The sequence below is a fragment of the Peromyscus eremicus genome, unplaced genomic scaffold (assembly GCF_949786415.1).
Source record: "Peromyscus eremicus unplaced genomic scaffold, PerEre_H2_v1 PerEre#2#unplaced_1121, whole genome shotgun sequence".
Lineage (NCBI taxonomy): Eukaryota > Metazoa > Chordata > Mammalia > Rodentia > Cricetidae > Peromyscus > Peromyscus eremicus.
The window spans coordinates 43408-64150 of record NW_026735356.1 but is presented as its reverse complement, the minus strand read 5'-3'; the positions used below and the strand labels follow the sequence as shown (position 1 = coordinate 64150).

Here is a 20743-nt window from a genome sequence, read left to right as displayed (position 1 = left end):
GAGGGGCCTCCAAGGCTGTACCCGGTTCTTCTAAGGCAGTGGGATGGAAAGTGTTACACCAAGGGAGACGACCACCCAACTCAATGGGACCCTAGACCCAGCTCGGGCTTCCCACCTTGCAGGAGGCCGCTCCAGGATGGACACAAGGCAAAAGGGCAGGCAGCTGTGTATGCTTGTAAGGGATGCAGAGTCAGCGGCCTTAGTCCCGTGTCCCAAATCCGATGGCCTAATACTAAGATGGGAGAAGAAGGACTTCCTTCCAAAACCTTGGCCTTGGTAGTGATGAGCGTTCAGATGGATGCTGCCCTACATCATGCGAAGCAGGGACCATAAGGCCCGGGACATCCACAAACTTGCCTCAACACGCAGGGCGTCCAGGTCCCTGAGGTGAAGACAAGAACACATCAAAAGAAGAAACATTGCACCCACCAGCCCTCATGCCCTACCAAACCCTGGGCCCAGGCCCCCACCTTAACCGTCTCCTAGGCAGCACCAGGCAACCATTCTGACCTACGTCCACCTCTGTCACAATCTCTCTCCTCTGCACAGCCCTCCACCTCCCACCCCTAACCTCCCACCTCCCGACCCTACCCTACACCAAATACCAGGCACCACTCAGGAAACTTCTCTTTCCATTCTCTAACTTGCCCAAGACCCTGTCAGGCATGGAACTCTCTGTATCCTCTGTGGACACCCACCTACCTGTGGCAGGGCCTAGGAACACACAGGACTCGGCTCTCTCAAGAGATTCCAAGTGGACCGAGGACAGGTAACATAGAATCTGAGGGACAAGAAGCAATTCTCACTCTTAACACCAGGATGCCTACAGCACACACCCACCCTGTATGTCCTTATGGATTTCCCTAAACATTCCACGTGTCCTCACACAAATTTCTCTCCACGGGCCCAGACCCATGCAACAGAAAAAAGTGTCCACAGAAAGAGTGGGTCTGCCCACCAGGCTGCATGAAAAAAAAAAAAAAAACACCAACAAACTAGAGAACAACCAACACCCCACAGGCAGATTCTCATTTGCTCTGGCCTTACTTTCTCTCTCTCTCATTTATCTATCCTCCTCTACCTCCACCTCCACCTCTAGCTCTGTCTTTCTCTGTCCCTCGCTCCTATGTACAGTCCCAACCCTGGTATCCAGGTTAGCTAGGCCATGTTCAGTAGGGAAATGCTTTTCACTCCTCAGCAGGAAGTCTTCCTTCCATGAGCACTGAAAGTCTCCAGAGGCTCTCCTCCACACTGCTGACATCTTCCATGATGAAGCCTAGAAGTGAATCACTCTCCCTGCCACCTGGAGACAAGCCTGTCTATGCTCTTCCAAATCTCCCTCTCTACAAAGCTTCCTGGAGACTTTTGCTGTGGCTAAAAAGGGAGCTTCCTGGTGATGGGGGTGGGTGTGGAGGACCTGACTTCATGGAACTGCCTGTCATTCCACTTTAAAGGACGGTACTGCCACTTTCCCAATGGTTCCTACACAATGCTCTTACCAACCAGGCTCTGGCATGCCCCTGAGCCCTAATCCACACACACGAAGCACCACTCTAAACCTTGTACTCACCTGAGCTGGATCTGAAGGATGGAGCCCTAAAAGGCTTCCCTACATGCAAACCTGTCAATCCTCTACATCCCAGAGCTGACAACCATAACTCATACATACTGTGCCTCTCAGGCACTGCTATGACTTCTCACAGTACTGGGCCACAATAATCCCAGGTACACACACACACACACACACACACACACACACACACACACAAAAAAAAAAAAAAAAAAAAAAAACCACACACACACATACACAAAACGCTCCTGCATGCTTAGCAGTTGTAGGACTGCAGATAGTGCCCTCTGTTAATTTCAGAGCCTTGTCTAAGTATTCTTCCTGCTGAGATGATGTCTGGACATGAGAATGCAGGACAAGGGGCTTTTGGACCTTTGATGGTGGGAGTTCTTCCTGGGTTTAATGCAAATGAAGCAAGGCAGGAGAAGACAGGACTATGTGTGTCCTGAATTACATAAAGGAGGCTTGTCAGGTGGAGCACGGGCTGTGAAACCTGGCCACTATGGTACCTAAGTCCTGCCTGGCCTCTTTGTGAGCACCCCTGAGTCCAAACCCTGTTCTGGATGCTTCTACTGGAATTCACCTTGAGCCACCACACTGCCATACTGGGTACGAACAATCAGGTTGGATAGGATGATGATTGGGGAGTTGAGGGTTCCAGATCCCTTACAGGGATCTGGGGATGTGGCTCTGGAGCTGGAACCTTTTCTAACAGGTCCCAGTGCCTAAATTCAACCTGTAGCACAACTCAAGAGAAAATCCAGTTGTAAAAGAAACAAAAGGCAAGCCAGAGAGAAGTCCAGGCAGCCAGAGAGGAGAGGGGATGGCAGGAGGAGATAAATGGATGACAGACATTTGGCCAAGGTGGCTAGCAACCAGGCCTGAGACCCTGAGCACCTCCCAGAGATGCAGGGCAGAGTTTGTGTGGTCTCCGGAAGTGAGCTGTGGATACTGCTAGGGAGGCTCAGACAAAAGCTAGGGGGTCCCGGGGTGGCCTTGTGCACCACCGAGTCAGGGCAGGCGGGCTGGCACAGAGGCAGGAAAAGTTCCACACCACCACCCCCATGCAGCCCAGGCTGCACAATGCCCTGCGGAGAGGTCCTCTCCTGCTCCCAGATATGGCGGCCACAGGACCCCGAAGGCTGTGCTTCCGTGAACCCCAAGCCAGCCACGTTTTGCCCGCCTGGAGCCGGTCATCTGGACCCTGCTTCCTCCTCCAGCTCTCCTGGGTCATGGAGCGGGCCAGAGAACCTCTTTGGTCCTGGGGGACCCAGGCGGGAGCCCTTCCCTAGGCGGCATGCCTCCATTTCCAGGGTAGCACAGGGACCTGCTGGCGGAATTGGCAAACTGAATCCGCGGGATGGCAGCAGGGCACCGGGAATGCCAAGGGCAAAGGGCGAAGAGTGCTCTCTCTCCGCCCTTCACAAAGCAAAAAAAAAAAAAAAAAAAAAGCCAAAGCTCCAAGATGGAGGACAACCATCTAGGCTAGGACTGGACAGACATGCCACTCTAGGGCTGCTGCTAGCGATTCAGTGGTGTGCAGAAGGTGAGGGTGTGGTGTGTAGATGGGGGTAACAGACTTTAACTGGTTCCTCCATTGTAACCTCCATGCACTGCACTTCCCTGACACACTCGGCTTTGTGCCAGTCCCTGAAGGCCCTGCCTGAGGGTATGGTGGGGTGCAGGGAGAGAGAGCAGGTGGTGGAGGGTGTCATGGAGGGGGCCAAGTGGGGAGTGTGTGGATGTGGGGCCAGGCTCACTTGAGAGTCTGAGCCACACCCTAAGGAAGTCCTCCACAAACCACATCTGGACTATAGGGGAGGAGCCAAAGAAACATAATAATGGGGTTGGGGTTCAGGGGCAGAGCATCGCCCCCTAGCGGCCAAACCAGGGTATTCTAACAGCTGCATCCCTGCCCTAGCCCAGCCTTCACCCCAGACACACAGAAAAACACACAGACACACACACAGACACACACACACACACACACACAGACACACAGACACACACACAGACACACAGACAGACACACAGACACACACACACACACACACACACACACACACAGCAGCTTTCAGAGATCCAGTGGCTGTCTACATGACTCCACCCACCAGGGTGACCAGTACACCTTCCGGTATGGCCTTGGGTCTGCTGACCCAAGCTTCCAGGTCAAGGTGGCCCGGCAAGAGGGGCCTCCAAGGCTGTACCCGGTTCTTCTAAGGCAGTGGGATGGAAGATGTTACACCAAGGGAGACGACCACCCAACTCACTGGGACCCTAGACCCAGCTCGGGCTTCCCACCTTGCAGAAGGCCGCTCCAGGATGGACACAAGGCAAAAGGGCAGGCAGCTGTGTATGCTTGTAAGGGATGCAGTCAGCGGCCTTAGTCCCGTGTCCCAAATACGATAGTCTAATTCTAAGTTGGGAGAAGAAGGACTTCCTTCCAAAACCTTGGCCTTGGTAGTGATGAGCGTTCAGATGAATGCTGCCCCACATCATGCAAAGCAGGGACCATAAGGCCTGGCACATCCACAACCTTGCCTCAACAGGCAGGGCGTCCAGGTCCCTGAGGTGAAGACAAGAACACATCAAAAGAAAAAACATCGCACCCACCTGCCCTCTTGCCCTACCAAACCCTGGGCCCAGGCCCCCACCTTAACCGTCTCCTAGGCAGCACCAGGCAACCATTCTGACCTACGTCCACCTCTGTCACAATCTCTCTCCTCTGCACAGACCTCTACCTCCCACCCCTAACCTCCCACCTCCCGACCCTACCCTACACCAAATACCAGGCACCACTCAGGAAACTTCTCTTTCCATTCTCTAACTTGCCCAAGACCCTGTCAGGCATGGAACTCTCTGTATCCTCTGTGGACACCCACCTACCTGTGGCAGGGCCTAGGAACACATAGGACTCGGCTCTCTCAAGAGATTCCAAGTGGACCGAGGACAGGTAACATAGAATCTGAGGGACAAGAAGCAATTCTCACTCTTAACACCAGGATGCCTACAGCACACACCCACCCTGTGTGTCCTTATGGATTTCCCTAAACATTCCAGGTGTCCTCACACAAATTTCTCTCCACGGGCCCAGACCCATGGAACAGAAAAAAGTGTCCACAGACAGAGTGGGTCTGCCCACCAGCCTGCATGAAAAAAAAAAAAAAACACCAACAAACTAGAGAACACCCAACACCCCACAGGCAGATTCTCATTTGCTCTCGCCTTACTTTCTCTCTCTCTCATTTATCTATCCTCCTCTACCTCCACCTCCACCTCTATCTCTGTCTTTCTCTGTCCCTCGCTCCTATGTACAGTCCCATCCCTGGTATCCAGGGTAGCTAGGCCATGTTCAGTAGGGAAATGGTTTGCACACCTCAACAGGAAGCCTTCCTTCAATGAGCACTGAAAGTCTCCAGAGGCTCTCCTCCACACTGCTGACATCTTCCATGATGAAGCCTAGAAGAAAATCACTCTCCCTGCCACCTGGAGACAAGCCTGTCTATGCTCTTCCAAATCTCCCTCTCTACAAAGCTTCCTGGAGACTTTTGCTGTGGCTAAAAAGGGAGCTTCCTGGTGATGGGGGTGGGTGTGGAGGACCTGACTTCATGGACCTGCCTGTCAGGCCACTTTAAAGGACGGTACTGCCACCTTCCCAATGCTTCCTACACAATGCTCTTACCAACCACGCTCTGGCATGCCCCTGAGCCCTAATCCACACACACGAAGCACCACTCCCAACCTTGTACTCACCTGAGCTGGATCTGAAGGATGGAGCCCTAAAAGGCTTCCCTACATGCAAACCTGTCCTTCCTCTACATCCTAGAGCTGACGACCATAACTCGTACATACTGTGCCTCTCAGGCACTGCTATGACTTCTCACAGTACTGGGCCACAATAATCCCAGGTATACACACACACACGCACACACACACACACACACACACACACACACACACACACACACACAAAAGCGCTCCTGCATGCTTAGCAGTTGTACGACTCCAGATAGTGCCCTCTGTTAATTTCAGAGCCTTCTCTAAGTATTCTTCCTGCTGAGATGATGTCTGGACATGAGAATGCAGGACAAGGGGCTTTTGGACCTTTGATGGTGGGAGTTCTTCCTGGGTTTAATGCAAATGAAGCTAGGCAGGAGAAGACAGGACTATGTGTGTCCTGAATGACACAGAGGAGGCTTGTCAGGGGAAGCACGGGCTGTGAAACCTGGCCACTATGGTACCTAAGTCCTGCCTGGCCTCTTTGTGAGCACCCCTGAGTCCAAACCCTGTTCTGGATGCTTCTACTGGAATTCACCTTGAGCCACCACACTGCCATACTGGGTACGAACAATCAGGTTGGATAGGATGATGATTGGGGAGTTGAGGGTTCCAGATCCCTTACAGGGATCTGGGGATGTGGCTCTGGAGCTGGAACCTTTTCTAACAGGTCCCAGTGCCTAAATTCAACCTGTAGCACAACTCAAGAGAAAATCCAGTTGTAAAAGAAACAAAAGGCAAGCCAGAGAGAAGTCCAGGCAGCCAGAGAGGAGAGGGGATGGCAGGAGGAGATAAATGGATGACAGACATTTGGCCAAGGTGGCTAGCAACCAGGCCTGAGACCCTGAGCACCTCCCAGAGATGCAGGGCAGAGTTTGTGTGGTCTCCGGAAGTGAGCTGTGGATACTGCTAGGGAGGCTCAGACAAAAGCTAGGGGGTCCCGGTGTGGCCTTGTGCACCACCGTAAGGGCAGGCGGGCTGGCACGGAGGCAGGAAAAGTTCCACACAACCACCCCCATGCAGCCCAGGCTGCACAATGCCCTGCGGAGAGGTCCTCTCCTGCTCCCAGACATGGCGGCCACAGGACCCGGGAGGCTGTGCTTCCGTGAACCCCAAGCCAGCCACGTTTTGCCCGCCTGGAGCCTGTCATCTGGACCCTGCTTCCTCCTGGAGCTCTCCTGGGTCATGGAGCGGGCCAGAGAACCACTTTGGTGCTGGGGGACCCAGGCGGGAGCCCTTCCCTAGGCGGCATGCCTCCATTTCCAGGGTAGCACAGGGACCTGCTGGTGGAATTGGCAAACTGAATCCGCGGGATGGCAGCAGGGCACCGAGAATGCCAAGGGCCAAGGGCGAAGGGTGCACTCTCTCCGCCCTTCACAAAGAAAAAAAAAAAAAGCCAAAGCTCCAAGATGGAGGACAATCATCTAGGCTAGGACTGGACAGACATGCCACTCTAGGGCTGCTGCTAGGGATTCAGTGGTGTGCAGAAGGTGAGGGTGTGGTGTGTAGATGGGGGTAACAGACTTTAACTGGTTCCTCCATTGTAACCTCCATGCACTGCACTTCCCTGACACACTCGGCTTTGTGCCAGCCCCTGAAGGCCCTGCCTGAGGGTATGGTGGGGTGCAGGGAGAGAGGGCAGGTGGTGGAGGGTGTCATGGAGGGGGCCAAGTGGGGAGTATGTGGATGTGGAGGCAGGCTCACTTGAGAGTCTGAGCCACACCCTAAGGAAGTCCTCCACAAACCACATCTGGACTATAGGGGAGGAGCCAAAGAAACATAATAATGGGGTTGGGGTTCAGGGGCAGAGCATCGCCCCCTAGCTGCCAAACCAGGGTATTCTAACAGCTGCATCCCTACCTTAGCCCAGCCTTCACCCCAGACACACAGACACACACAGACACACACACAGAACCAGACACACACACACACACACACACACACACACACACACACACACACACAGCAGCTTTCAGAGATCCAGTGACTGTCTACATGACTCCACCCACCAGGGTGACCAGTACAGCTTCCAGCATGGCCTTGGGTCTGCTGACCCAAGCTTCCAGGTCAAGGTGGCCCGGCAAGAGGGGCCTCCAAGGCTGTACCCGGTTCTTCTAAGGCAGTGGGATGGAAAGTGTTACACCAAGGGAGACGACCACCCAACTCAATGGGACCCTAGACCCAGCTCGGGCTTCCCACCTTGCAGGAGGCCGCTCCAGGATGGACACAAGGCAAAAGGGCAGGCAGCTGTGTATGCTTGTAAGGGATGCAGAGTCAGCGGCCTTAGTCCCGTGTCCCAAATCCGATGGCCTAATACTAAGATGGGAGAAGAAGGACTTCCTTCCAAAACCTTGGCCTTGGTAGTGATGAGCGTTCAGATGGATGCTGCCCTACATCATGCGAAGCAGGGACCATAAGGCCCGGGACATCCACAAACTTGCCTCAACACGCAGGGCGTCCAGGTCCCTGAGGTGAAGACAAGAACACATCAAAAGAAGAAACATTGCACCCACCAGCCCTCATGCCCTACCAAACCCTGGGCCCAGGCCCCCACCTTAACCGTCTCCTAGGCAGCACCAGGCAACCATTCTGACCTACGTCCACCTCTGTCACAATCTCTCTCCTCTGCACAGCCCTCCACCTCCCACCCCTAACCTCCCACCTCCCGACCCTACCCTACACCAAATACCAGGCACCACTCAGGAAACTTCTCTTTCCATTCTCTAACTTGCCCAAGACCCTGTCAGGCATGGAACTCTCTGTATCCTCTGTGGACACCCACCTACCTGTGGCAGGGCCTAGGAACACACAGGACTCGGCTCTCTCAAGAGATTCCAAGTGGACCGAGGACAGGTAACATAGAATCTGAGGGACAAGAAGCAATTCTCACTCTTAACACCAGGATGCCTACAGCACACACCCACCCTGTATGTCCTTATGGATTTCCCTAAACATTCCACGTGTCCTCACACAAATTTCTCTCCACGGGCCCAGACCCATGCAACAGAAAAAAGTGTCCACAGAAAGAGTGGGTCTGCCCACCAGGCTGCATGAAAAAAAAAAAAAAAACACCAACAAACTAGAGAACAACCAACACCCCACAGGCAGATTCTCATTTGCTCTGGCCTTACTTTCTCTCTCTCTCATTTATCTATCCTCCTCTACCTCCACCTCCACCTCTAGCTCTGTCTTTCTCTGTCCCTCGCTCCTATGTACAGTCCCAACCCTGGTATCCAGGTTAGCTAGGCCATGTTCAGTAGGGAAATGCTTTTCACTCCTCAGCAGGAAGTCTTCCTTCCATGAGCACTGAAAGTCTCCAGAGGCTCTCCTCCACACTGCTGACATCTTCCATGATGAAGCCTAGAAGTGAATCACTCTCCCTGCCACCTGGAGACAAGCCTGTCTATGCTCTTCCAAATCTCCCTCTCTACAAAGCTTCCTGGAGACTTTTGCTGTGGCTAAAAAGGGAGCTTCCTGGTGATGGGGGTGGGTGTGGAGGACCTGACTTCATGGAACTGCCTGTCATTCCACTTTAAAGGACGGTACTGCCACTTTCCCAATGGTTCCTACACAATGCTCTTACCAACCAGGCTCTGGCATGCCCCTGAGCCCTAATCCACACACACGAAGCACCACTCTAAACCTTGTACTCACCTGAGCTGGATCTGAAGGATGGAGCCCTAAAAGGCTTCCCTACATGCAAACCTGTCAATCCTCTACATCCCAGAGCTGACAACCATAACTCATACATACTGTGCCTCTCAGGCACTGCTATGACTTCTCACAGTACTGGGCCACAATAATCCCAGGTACACACACACACACACACACACACACACACACACACACACAAAAAAAAAAAAAAAAAAAAAAAAACCACACACACACATACACAAAACGCTCCTGCATGCTTAGCAGTTGTAGGACTGCAGATAGTGCCCTCTGTTAATTTCAGAGCCTTGTCTAAGTATTCTTCCTGCTGAGATGATGTCTGGACATGAGAATGCAGGACAAGGGGCTTTTGGACCTTTGATGGTGGGAGTTCTTCCTGGGTTTAATGCAAATGAAGCAAGGCAGGAGAAGACAGGACTATGTGTGTCCTGAATTACATAAAGGAGGCTTGTCAGGTGGAGCACGGGCTGTGAAACCTGGCCACTATGGTACCTAAGTCCTGCCTGGCCTCTTTGTGAGCACCCCTGAGTCCAAACCCTGTTCTGGATGCTTCTACTGGAATTCACCTTGAGCCACCACACTGCCATACTGGGTACGAACAATCAGGTTGGATAGGATGATGATTGGGGAGTTGAGGGTTCCAGATCCCTTACAGGGATCTGGGGATGTGGCTCTGGAGCTGGAACCTTTTCTAACAGGTCCCAGTGCCTAAATTCAACCTGTAGCACAACTCAAGAGAAAATCCAGTTGTAAAAGAAACAAAAGGCAAGCCAGAGAGAAGTCCAGGCAGCCAGAGAGGAGAGGGGATGGCAGGAGGAGATAAATGGATGACAGACATTTGGCCAAGGTGGCTAGCAACCAGGCCTGAGACCCTGAGCACCTCCCAGAGATGCAGGGCAGAGTTTGTGTGGTCTCCGGAAGTGAGCTGTGGATACTGCTAGGGAGGCTCAGACAAAAGCTAGGGGGTCCCGGGGTGGCCTTGTGCACCACCGAGTCAGGGCAGGCGGGCTGGCACAGAGGCAGGAAAAGTTCCACACCACCACCCCCATGCAGCCCAGGCTGCACAATGCCCTGCGGAGAGGTCCTCTCCTGCTCCCAGATATGGCGGCCACAGGACCCCGAAGGCTGTGCTTCCGTGAACCCCAAGCCAGCCACGTTTTGCCCGCCTGGAGCCGGTCATCTGGACCCTGCTTCCTCCTCCAGCTCTCCTGGGTCATGGAGCGGGCCAGAGAACCTCTTTGGTCCTGGGGGACCCAGGCGGGAGCCCTTCCCTAGGCGGCATGCCTCCATTTCCAGGGTAGCACAGGGACCTGCTGGCGGAATTGGCAAACTGAATCCGCGGGATGGCAGCAGGGCACCGGGAATGCCAAGGGCAAAGGGCGAAGAGTGCTCTCTCTCCGCCCTTCACAAAGCAAAAAAAAAAAAAAAAAAAAAGCCAAAGCTCCAAGATGGAGGACAACCATCTAGGCTAGGACTGGACAGACATGCCACTCTAGGGCTGCTGCTAGCGATTCAGTGGTGTGCAGAAGGTGAGGGTGTGGTGTGTAGATGGGGGTAACAGACTTTAACTGGTTCCTCCATTGTAACCTCCATGCACTGCACTTCCCTGACACACTCGGCTTTGTGCCAGTCCCTGAAGGCCCTGCCTGAGGGTATGGTGGGGTGCAGGGAGAGAGAGCAGGTGGTGGAGGGTGTCATGGAGGGGGCCAAGTGGGGAGTGTGTGGATGTGGGGCCAGGCTCACTTGAGAGTCTGAGCCACACCCTAAGGAAGTCCTCCACAAACCACATCTGGACTATAGGGGAGGAGCCAAAGAAACATAATAATGGGGTTGGGGTTCAGGGGCAGAGCATCGCCCCCTAGCGGCCAAACCAGGGTATTCTAACAGCTGCATCCCTGCCCTAGCCCAGCCTTCACCCCAGACACACAGAAAAACACACAGACACACACACAGACACACACACACACACACACACAGACACACAGACACACACACAGACACACAGACAGACACACAGACACACACACACACACACACACACACACACACAGCAGCTTTCAGAGATCCAGTGGCTGTCTACATGACTCCACCCACCAGGGTGACCAGTACACCTTCCGGTATGGCCTTGGGTCTGCTGACCCAAGCTTCCAGGTCAAGGTGGCCCGGCAAGAGGGGCCTCCAAGGCTGTACCCGGTTCTTCTAAGGCAGTGGGATGGAAGATGTTACACCAAGGGAGACGACCACCCAACTCACTGGGACCCTAGACCCAGCTCGGGCTTCCCACCTTGCAGAAGGCCGCTCCAGGATGGACACAAGGCAAAAGGGCAGGCAGCTGTGTATGCTTGTAAGGGATGCAGTCAGCGGCCTTAGTCCCGTGTCCCAAATACGATAGTCTAATTCTAAGTTGGGAGAAGAAGGACTTCCTTCCAAAACCTTGGCCTTGGTAGTGATGAGCGTTCAGATGAATGCTGCCCCACATCATGCAAAGCAGGGACCATAAGGCCTGGCACATCCACAACCTTGCCTCAACAGGCAGGGCGTCCAGGTCCCTGAGGTGAAGACAAGAACACATCAAAAGAAAAAACATCGCACCCACCTGCCCTCTTGCCCTACCAAACCCTGGGCCCAGGCCCCCACCTTAACCGTCTCCTAGGCAGCACCAGGCAACCATTCTGACCTACGTCCACCTCTGTCACAATCTCTCTCCTCTGCACAGACCTCTACCTCCCACCCCTAACCTCCCACCTCCCGACCCTACCCTACACCAAATACCAGGCACCACTCAGGAAACTTCTCTTTCCATTCTCTAACTTGCCCAAGACCCTGTCAGGCATGGAACTCTCTGTATCCTCTGTGGACACCCACCTACCTGTGGCAGGGCCTAGGAACACATAGGACTCGGCTCTCTCAAGAGATTCCAAGTGGACCGAGGACAGGTAACATAGAATCTGAGGGACAAGAAGCAATTCTCACTCTTAACACCAGGATGCCTACAGCACACACCCACCCTGTGTGTCCTTATGGATTTCCCTAAACATTCCAGGTGTCCTCACACAAATTTCTCTCCACGGGCCCAGACCCATGGAACAGAAAAAAGTGTCCACAGACAGAGTGGGTCTGCCCACCAGCCTGCATGAAAAAAAAAAAAAAACACCAACAAACTAGAGAACACCCAACACCCCACAGGCAGATTCTCATTTGCTCTCGCCTTACTTTCTCTCTCTCTCATTTATCTATCCTCCTCTACCTCCACCTCCACCTCTATCTCTGTCTTTCTCTGTCCCTCGCTCCTATGTACAGTCCCATCCCTGGTATCCAGGGTAGCTAGGCCATGTTCAGTAGGGAAATGGTTTGCACACCTCAACAGGAAGCCTTCCTTCAATGAGCACTGAAAGTCTCCAGAGGCTCTCCTCCACACTGCTGACATCTTCCATGATGAAGCCTAGAAGAAAATCACTCTCCCTGCCACCTGGAGACAAGCCTGTCTATGCTCTTCCAAATCTCCCTCTCTACAAAGCTTCCTGGAGACTTTTGCTGTGGCTAAGAAGGGAGCTTCCTGGTGATGGGGGTGGGTGTGGAGGACCTGACTTCATGGACCTGCCTGTCAGGCCACTTTAAAGGACGGTACTGCCACCTTCCCAATGCTTCCTACACAATGCTCTTACCAACCACGCTCTGGCATGCCCCTGAGCCCTAATCCACACACACGAAGCACCACTCCCAACCTTGTACTCACCTGAGCTGGATCTGAAGGATGGAGCCCTAAAAGGCTTCCCTACATGCAAACCTGTCCTTCCTCTACATCCTAGAGCTGACGACCATAACTCGTACATACTGTGCCTCTCAGGCACTGCTATGACTTCTCACAGTACTGGGCCACAATAATCCCAGGTATACACACACACACGCACACACACACACACACACACACACACACACACACACACACACACACACAAAAGCGCTCCTGCATGCTTAGCAGTTGTACGACTCCAGATAGTGCCCTCTGTTAATTTCAGAGCCTTCTCTAAGTATTCTTCCTGCTGAGATGATGTCTGGACATGAGAATGCAGGACAAGGGGCTTTTGGACCTTTGATGGTGGGAGTTCTTCCTGGGTTTAATGCAAATGAAGCTAGGCAGGAGAAGACAGGACTATGTGTGTCCTGAATGACACAGAGGAGGCTTGTCAGGGGAAGCACGGGCTGTGAAACCTGGCCACTATGGTACCTAAGTCCTGCCTGGCCTCTTTGTGAGCACCCCTGAGTCCAAACCCTGTTCTGGATGCTTCTACTGGAATTCACCTTGAGCCACCACACTGCCATACTGGGTACGAACAATCAGGTTGGATAGGATGATGATTGGGGAGTTGAGGGTTCCAGATCCCTTACAGGGATCTGGGGATGTGGCTCTGGAGCTGGAACCTTTTCTAACAGGTCCCAGTGCCTAAATTCAACCTGTAGCACAACTCAAGAGAAAATCCAGTTGTAAAAGAAACAAAAGGCAAGCCAGAGAGAAGTCCAGGCAGCCAGAGAGGAGAGGGGATGGCAGGAGGAGATAAATGGATGACAGACATTTGGCCAAGGTGGCTAGCAACCAGGCCTGAGACCCTGAGCACCTCCCAGAGATGCAGGGCAGAGTTTGTGTGGTCTCCGGAAGTGAGCTGTGGATACTGCTAGGGAGGCTCAGACAAAAGCTAGGGGGTCCCGGTGTGGCCTTGTGCACCACCGTAAGGGCAGGCGGGCTGGCACGGAGGCAGGAAAAGTTCCACACAACCACCCCCATGCAGCCCAGGCTGCACAATGCCCTGCGGAGAGGTCCTCTCCTGCTCCCAGACATGGAGGCCACAGGACCCGGGAGGCTGTGCTTCCATGAACCGCAAGCCAGCCACGTGTCGCCCACCCGGAGCCGGTCATCTGGACCCTGCTTCCTCCTCCAGCTCTCCTGGTCATGGAGTGGGCCAGAGAATCGCTTTGGTCCTGGCAGACCCAGGCGAGAGCCCTTCCCTAGGCGGCATGCCTCCATTTCCAGGGTAGCACAGGGACCTGCTGGAGGAATTGGCAAACTGAATCCGCAGGATGGCAGCAGGGCACCGAGAATGCCAAGGGCCAAGGGCGAAGGGTGCTCTCTCTCCGCCCTTCACAAAGAAAAAAAAAAAAAAAAAGCCAAAGCTCCAAGATGGAGGACAACCATCTAGGCTAGGACTGGACAGACATGCCACTCTAGGGCTGCTGCTAGGGATTCAGTGGTGTGCAGAAGGTGAGGGTGTGGTGTGTAGATGGGGGTAACAGACTTTAACTGGTTCCTCCATTGTAACCTCCATGCACTGCACTTCCCTGACACACTGGGCTTTTTGCCAGCCCCTTAAGGCCCTGCCTGAGGGTATGGTGGGGTGCAGGGAGAGAGGGCAGGTGGTGGAGGGTGTCATGGAGGGGGCCAAGTGGAGAGTGTGTGGATGTGGGGGCAGGCTCACTTGAGAGTCTGAGCCACACCCTAAGGAAGTCCTCCACAAACCACATCTGGACTATAGGGGAGGAGCCAAGGAAACATAATAATGGGGTTGGTGTTCAGGGGCAGAGCATCGCCCCCTAGCTGCCAAACCAGGGTATTCTAACAGCTGCATCCCTGCCCTAGCCCAGCCTTCACCCCAGACACACAGACACACACAGACACACACACACACACACACACATACACACACACACACACACACAGCAGCTTTCAGATATCCAGTGGCTGTCTACTGTCCGGTCCCGCAGGCCAGGTTATTTGATAAGACCCGGGAGGCACCTCCTGAAAGATCAATGGGGTTGAGAGAGAAAGGAGACCAGGCACGTAAAGGAAGGCAGAGTCAGTCTGAGTTGCGTCGAGGTCTCGTTTATTGACTGGGTGTTGAGGCTTATAAACAGGGCTTCAGGCAGGGAGGGGGGACAGGGGAAGCATGGAGAGAAGGATGGAAAATTCCTAAGGGAGGGTGAGGTCACTTTGGTCCCAGGCCCCTGCAGCTGGCTGATTAGCAGGTACTCCAGGAAGTTGTACAGCCTGAGGTTAGGCCAGGAACTTCCTGCTTTTGTAAGGTTTGATAAAGTAAGGACACCGCTGTCCGGAATCGGTCCCCAACAGTTCCCCCTCTTTTCTCAAAAATGGATCAAGTCCATGTGGTCGGGGTGGCTAAGGTCCGAGAGAGTCCCTGTCTTAGGCTACACAGGGGGCTTCCCACGCTCGGCAGCATGCCGTGTTGAGCCGGTCTCGGGCGAACTCTGTATGCTGTTGTCTCCGGCGTGGGCCCTGTACTATTCCCGTCATTGTGTACCCTCTAGCAGGACCGTGGGGACGTTAGGGCCTTAGGACACTGAATCTGAGTCCTTGATGGGGCTCCTGGCCGGCCTCCTCGGAATCTACTCCGTGATAATGAATCAAGACGTGTTGTGGTAAGGCCGAATCAATCTGATTTTTGATAAACCGAGTCAACTGCTGAAAGACCCAGGGACCGAAGGTCAAACCACCCATGCTGATTTTCAAACTCCCTTTTGCTTTGAGCCAGCCTTTCCCTTAATATTTCCATCGATTCCCTGACAATACCAGTGTGGTCGGCATAAAAGCAGCATTCTCCCTTCAAGGCTGCACTTAATCCCCCCTCCTTTAAAAATAGTAAATCCAGACCTCTTATGTTTTGTAACACAACCTCAAAGAGCGAGGTTAAAGATTTCTCCAGAGCAGAAATGGATCTTTCTATGGCCTCTAGGTCAGTAGTCATAGCCATTTGTAACTGCATAAGGTGGTTGCTCTGCACGAGAGCAGTAGTTCCTGTACCAATTCCTGCAGTGATGCCCCAATACCTAACAAGAGGGCAATAGTCATAGACACAGGTTCTCGAGTGTATCTGCTTCTCTGCTCAAAGAATTCCATATCGGAGACTAATTGGACCAGAACATAAGAGTTTTCCCATTATCAATGGCAAAGCGAGCTTCCCCTTATTTAGTTTTTGCCATCTGCAAGTGTGTCATGGGTTCAGAGGTGGATATTGGAATTCTAGCATCCTCAGTTTAGTGGTACCCAGACATGAATCATCATTTAGTTAAGACATCAGTAATATAAGAGCCAACAGTAATTAGCAGAAGCACAAGGCCAAAAGCCTTATGATGGCTGACAGAGTTCCTTATCCTCAAGGAACTTGGAACTTTATCTCAGGTTCCCTATGACAAGAAATTCCCTTTTGATCTAACATTCCAGGGTGGGAGGGAAACAGGGACGATGTTTTCTCTTCTATAATTACTTCCTGCTGACATTGGGACGTTGTTATCAAGGTCCTGGAAAGCCAGAATGTTAGTCAAAGACAAGAGGGAATGTTTTATTGACCAGCTGAAGAGATGGTATGCGTATCGGCTGAATTGGTCCATATCAGCTTTCAGCAAGTTCAGGGCTCATAGTCATTTGCAGTAGGTTGTCACCAGCAAATGATGCTTGGATGTATCTGTCAGCCAAGTGGAAACCTGTTGAGATAGATATAAACTAGGAACAGGAGTTAAAACTTACAAACTTATTTGGAACTTTTAGACCCATAGTCTTAGTAATTGTAGTATTATCAATTTGCCCTGAAATCCATATTGAACTGAAATTTCTTTGGCCCAATGAAAAGCATCTGTAAGTCTATATTTAGAATCTGTTTATCTTTTTTAAAGAGACTTGTAGCTAAAGTTTTCCTGCCTGGCCCACAGTCAGAACCAGTCTCTCTCATCTGCCAGTCCCACAGCCGCTCAGACCCGACCAAGTAAACATAGAGACTTATATTGCTTGCAAACTGTATGGCCGTGGCAGGCTTTTTGCTAACTGTTCTTATAGCTTAAATTAATTCATTTCTATAAATCTATACCTTGCCATGTGGCTCGTGGCTTACCGGCATCTTCACATGCTGTTTGTCATCGTGGCGGCTGGCAGTGTCTCTCAGCCTTCCATTTCCCAGCTTTATTCTCCTCCTTATTAGCTTTATTTTTTTTATTCTCTTTAATTAATTAATCCATTGATCAAACAATTACTAAACTGACAAAAGTATAGCTAGCCCAGTCATCAATGTTATCAAAGATCTGAGGATAGACTCTACCTGAGTACAGACTTTTAAATCTATTTAAAAACAACAGAGACTATCCATTACCCAGACTGCCATCATCCCAGGCTCCTATAGTCTTCATAGTGTTGGCAGGACAGGTGTCAGGACAGCATCAGTCTTGGCTGCTGGGCCCATAATGTGAAATTCTCCCTGTGGAGGAGAAAGACTGACCTTATCTTGTCAGTGTCTCATTTGTCCATTCTTCTATGCCACATCCCTGGCAGCAGGTGTTGAGTCAGAGCGTCTTGCCCAGTGGTCGGTGTCATCCGCAATTCAGGTGGCATCTTCTTGTCATTGTTCCATATCTTCTTTGGAGACCTTGGGAGTCATATCTAGGAGCTGGGGAGCTCGGAGTCTCTGTTTGCTATAGTAAGCTTTTTATCAAATAATGTAAATGCCATATTCATCAGATCTTTGACAGGTTTGAGGACCATTATCTATTAAATGTATCTGAGCCAAACAAATCTAGGCCTAATCCTGAAAATATCTCTAAGTTTGGTAACAATAACCAGGCCAATTTGTTCTCCTATAGATATATTAGTCAAATATATCTCTTAGGTTTTTTTTTATTTAAATAGAACAGTTTATGCTTTAAACTAGTATCTGAATAGCCAGATGACTAGTATTAACTTGTATTCCTTAACACAAAGGACACGCAAACTCAGACATTCAAAACCAAACATACATGTGGCCACATTTTTCATTCATACCTGTAGAGTAGACAGACAATTTTACAACTATGACCCTTTGGAGTCTCAATGTAACAGCAGAATAGCAAGACAAAGAAATCTGAAACATGTTTCATTTTTTTTTTATATATCTCAAGTCATTTTTTTTTAAATCATTATTTAAGCCTTTTTTATCCTCAGACCATTATATCTTGCTTTTACGTATTCTAATAACTGTGGGGCGTTTACCCAACCACCCCCACAGTTCCCCAGAGTTTTCTTGAGTGCAAGCAGCAGGAAATATTAGATAGAAGGATTTATTGCGGAGAATCTCGCGGAGATAAACAGATAGAAAACAAAGGATAGCCTCAAGAGGGCCTGGAACCTATTCAAACGGGCCCGACTGTCTCTGCCCCAGGGTTTTTATAGAGAAGTCAAGGGGTGGAGCAAAAGGCCTCCTCCCCCAGCACAGCCAAGTGCAGACCATCCCAGACACCTGCACTTAGGCCCATGGTCTAATCATCCTCTATGCGGACCTGCTGAGTAAAGCCACGAGGAACCCGACAACGGGCTCCCACAGGTCCCCCTTTCTTAATATATAAAAAAAAATAACTATTAATGGCTTACAGCAATCTCCATAGCTGTTACACCTCCCAGTATGGGAGTAGATGATGATAAAGATGGCATTTCTCTTTTGAATTAGGTCCAAGGTGACTACACCAGTCTTAGCTGCCTCAAGCCCTTTCTAAACCAAAAACTCTTAAGGTGACTACAAACTTAAAGAATCCCTTAGCTTCATCATTACCATTAACAGGTTAACATAAATATTGCTATACATAGTCACAATTCTCTCAATCTTACAACTCAAAGCAAACTCTTAACAGAACCATTTGAATTAGCATATATGGTGCTAAATATAGTTAACAATTTTCTCCGTCTTACAACTTTAACTCAATCATTTGAATTTTCTTGCTAACAGAACTTAGGAAAAACTTCAATGTATTCACATCAAACTTAAATATTTCCTTAACTCCACAAAACCAGGGTACATTAATATCAATAGGTTTCTGCAAACATAATTCAATCTCATAACTCCTCCTTTTCTTTATAATTTTTTAAACAAAATCTCAAACCTAGTTAGAGGAACCCAAACTTTTCCATTTAAACAGTTCCATTTGTAACAAAACCAGTCCCAGAAAACAGTTTCTGGGTCATTACTGTAAGTAAACTCAAAATTGTCCCATTGCAATGAAATCTATTGTTCAGTTCATTAAGTCCTAAATTCAAATGATAAATTCTGGTACTAGCCTTCCAAATATGAAGAAATCCAGAACCAAAATCTTTCTGTAGTTTTATCTCATTTTAAGTTCAAAAAGTTCAAACAAGAAATAAATTCTGGTATTAGGCTTTCACTTCAAAATATGAAAAGATTTTTTTTTTAACCAAAACTTTTTGCAGTTAACAATTTTTGTTCAAACAAGTGTCTCTGAACTTATTCTTAAGCCAGAGACCTTTTTAGGTACAGTAGTATTCTAAACCGCACCGTTTTTGATGTTAGCTCAGGTTTTTCTGTGTTGTGTCGATTTTCCACGGATCTCAGCTGCGGATGCCTTGTGCTGGTTCTGGCGTCTGCCATTCTTAGCTTCTTAGTGGCTTCTGGAACTTTTGAAAACTACTCAGACTGACTACTTTGCAGTCTACTAGGACACTTCCTTCTGTGTCTCAGGTTCTTTCAACCATATATATTAAGAATAGATTCACATTTAACATTTACATTTTACAAACTCACATATAACATTTTTTTTTGCCTTGCAAAGCATTAGATTCACATTCAACATTTTACAAACTCATATATAACATATTAACATCTACTTATTTATATTCCTTAAGGAAACTATAGAACTACTTTAGCAAATATATTTCTTATTACTTTTTATGTACTTATCATATTTTTTTATGTTCATTCCATCGTATTTCTTATTTAAACTTACATTTACAACTAGCATCTTTACTTCTTACAAGCTTATTACTACATGTCTCAGGACTACCTTAGATTCTTCTTGCAAGCTTATATTCTTAAAGGAACTCTATAGATCTATTTTACAAACTTATACAGGGCTACCATTAGCATGTATTTAACTTAGCAAACACCTAAAGATTTCTTAACACAGATCTAACAAGAGAATTTTTACAAACTTACATATCTTATATCCTATATAAACTTTATTTAAATCTTATAATTTATTTAAACTTTAAAGTTGAACTTTAAAGTTCTATATTTTTATATCTCAAGCTATTTATTTAGACCCAAAATATCATATATTTAAATCCTCATGACACGCTTAAGCCTTTAAATTTTTATATCTTAAACTGCTTTCTCAAACCAAAAAAATCATTTATTTAAACTTTTATCCTCATATCTCAAACCTTCGTATTTTTATAAAAATATTATATTTTATCTTAACCAACAATAATTTGAAACCAATTCTCTTAAATGATGGCAAGTATTTGTAACCCACTGAACTCAAATGACCAAAACCCATTGCTATGCCCAGTTCGCCCCCAAAGAAGGGGAGACTTAGGTACAGAATGCAAAAAGCAAGGTTTATTCAGATGAAGTCAAAGTTTACAAGCCTCGGCAGGGGGCTCGTTCCAAATCTCTCACGCACAGCAGGGAGAGTGGAAGGAGCACGCCCTTTCTTTGTGAGGCTAGTTCTTAAAGGCACAGACCACATAATTCATCTCTCACAGCTTTCCTTCTTTCTGGTTCACATCAGTAATTTTTCATGTTATCTTTATTTCTTGTTTGTTAAACAACCGTGTCTAGGAGTTTTACGAGCTGTCTCTGGGGTTGGAGAAGTTTGGGATGTTTTATGACCACTTAGCCTCTGCCAGATGGTCATATATTCTGACTCTGTGTTTTTCTAAGTTTCTGTAGCTGATAAAGCCAC

General features: G+C 49.5%; 3 long non-coding RNA genes across 3 annotated transcripts; all 3 read right to left on the bottom strand.

The window, feature by feature from the left end:
- Positions 1–121: 121 nt before the first annotated feature.
- Positions 122–3944, bottom strand: LOC131901999 (uncharacterized). Its single transcript, XR_009376970.1, has 3 exons — positions 3872–3944; positions 703–781; positions 122–382 (listed from the first exon to the last, which is right to left on the bottom strand). It is a non-coding gene; the product is annotated as an uncharacterized LOC131901999 (long non-coding RNA).
- A 514-nt stretch (positions 3945–4458) lies between these two features.
- LOC131901998 (uncharacterized) lies at positions 4459–11376 on the bottom strand. The gene is made up of 4 exons (XR_009376969.1): positions 11304–11376; positions 8134–8212; positions 7547–7813; positions 4459–4535 (listed from the first exon to the last, which is right to left on the bottom strand). It is a non-coding gene; the product is annotated as an uncharacterized LOC131901998 (long non-coding RNA).
- A 4971-nt stretch (positions 11377–16347) lies between these two features.
- LOC131901997 (uncharacterized) lies at positions 16348–17381 on the bottom strand. The gene is made up of 2 exons (XR_009376968.1): positions 17170–17381; positions 16348–16510 (listed from the first exon to the last, which is right to left on the bottom strand). It is a non-coding gene; the product is annotated as an uncharacterized LOC131901997 (long non-coding RNA).
- Positions 17382–20743: the final 3362 nt, after the last annotated feature.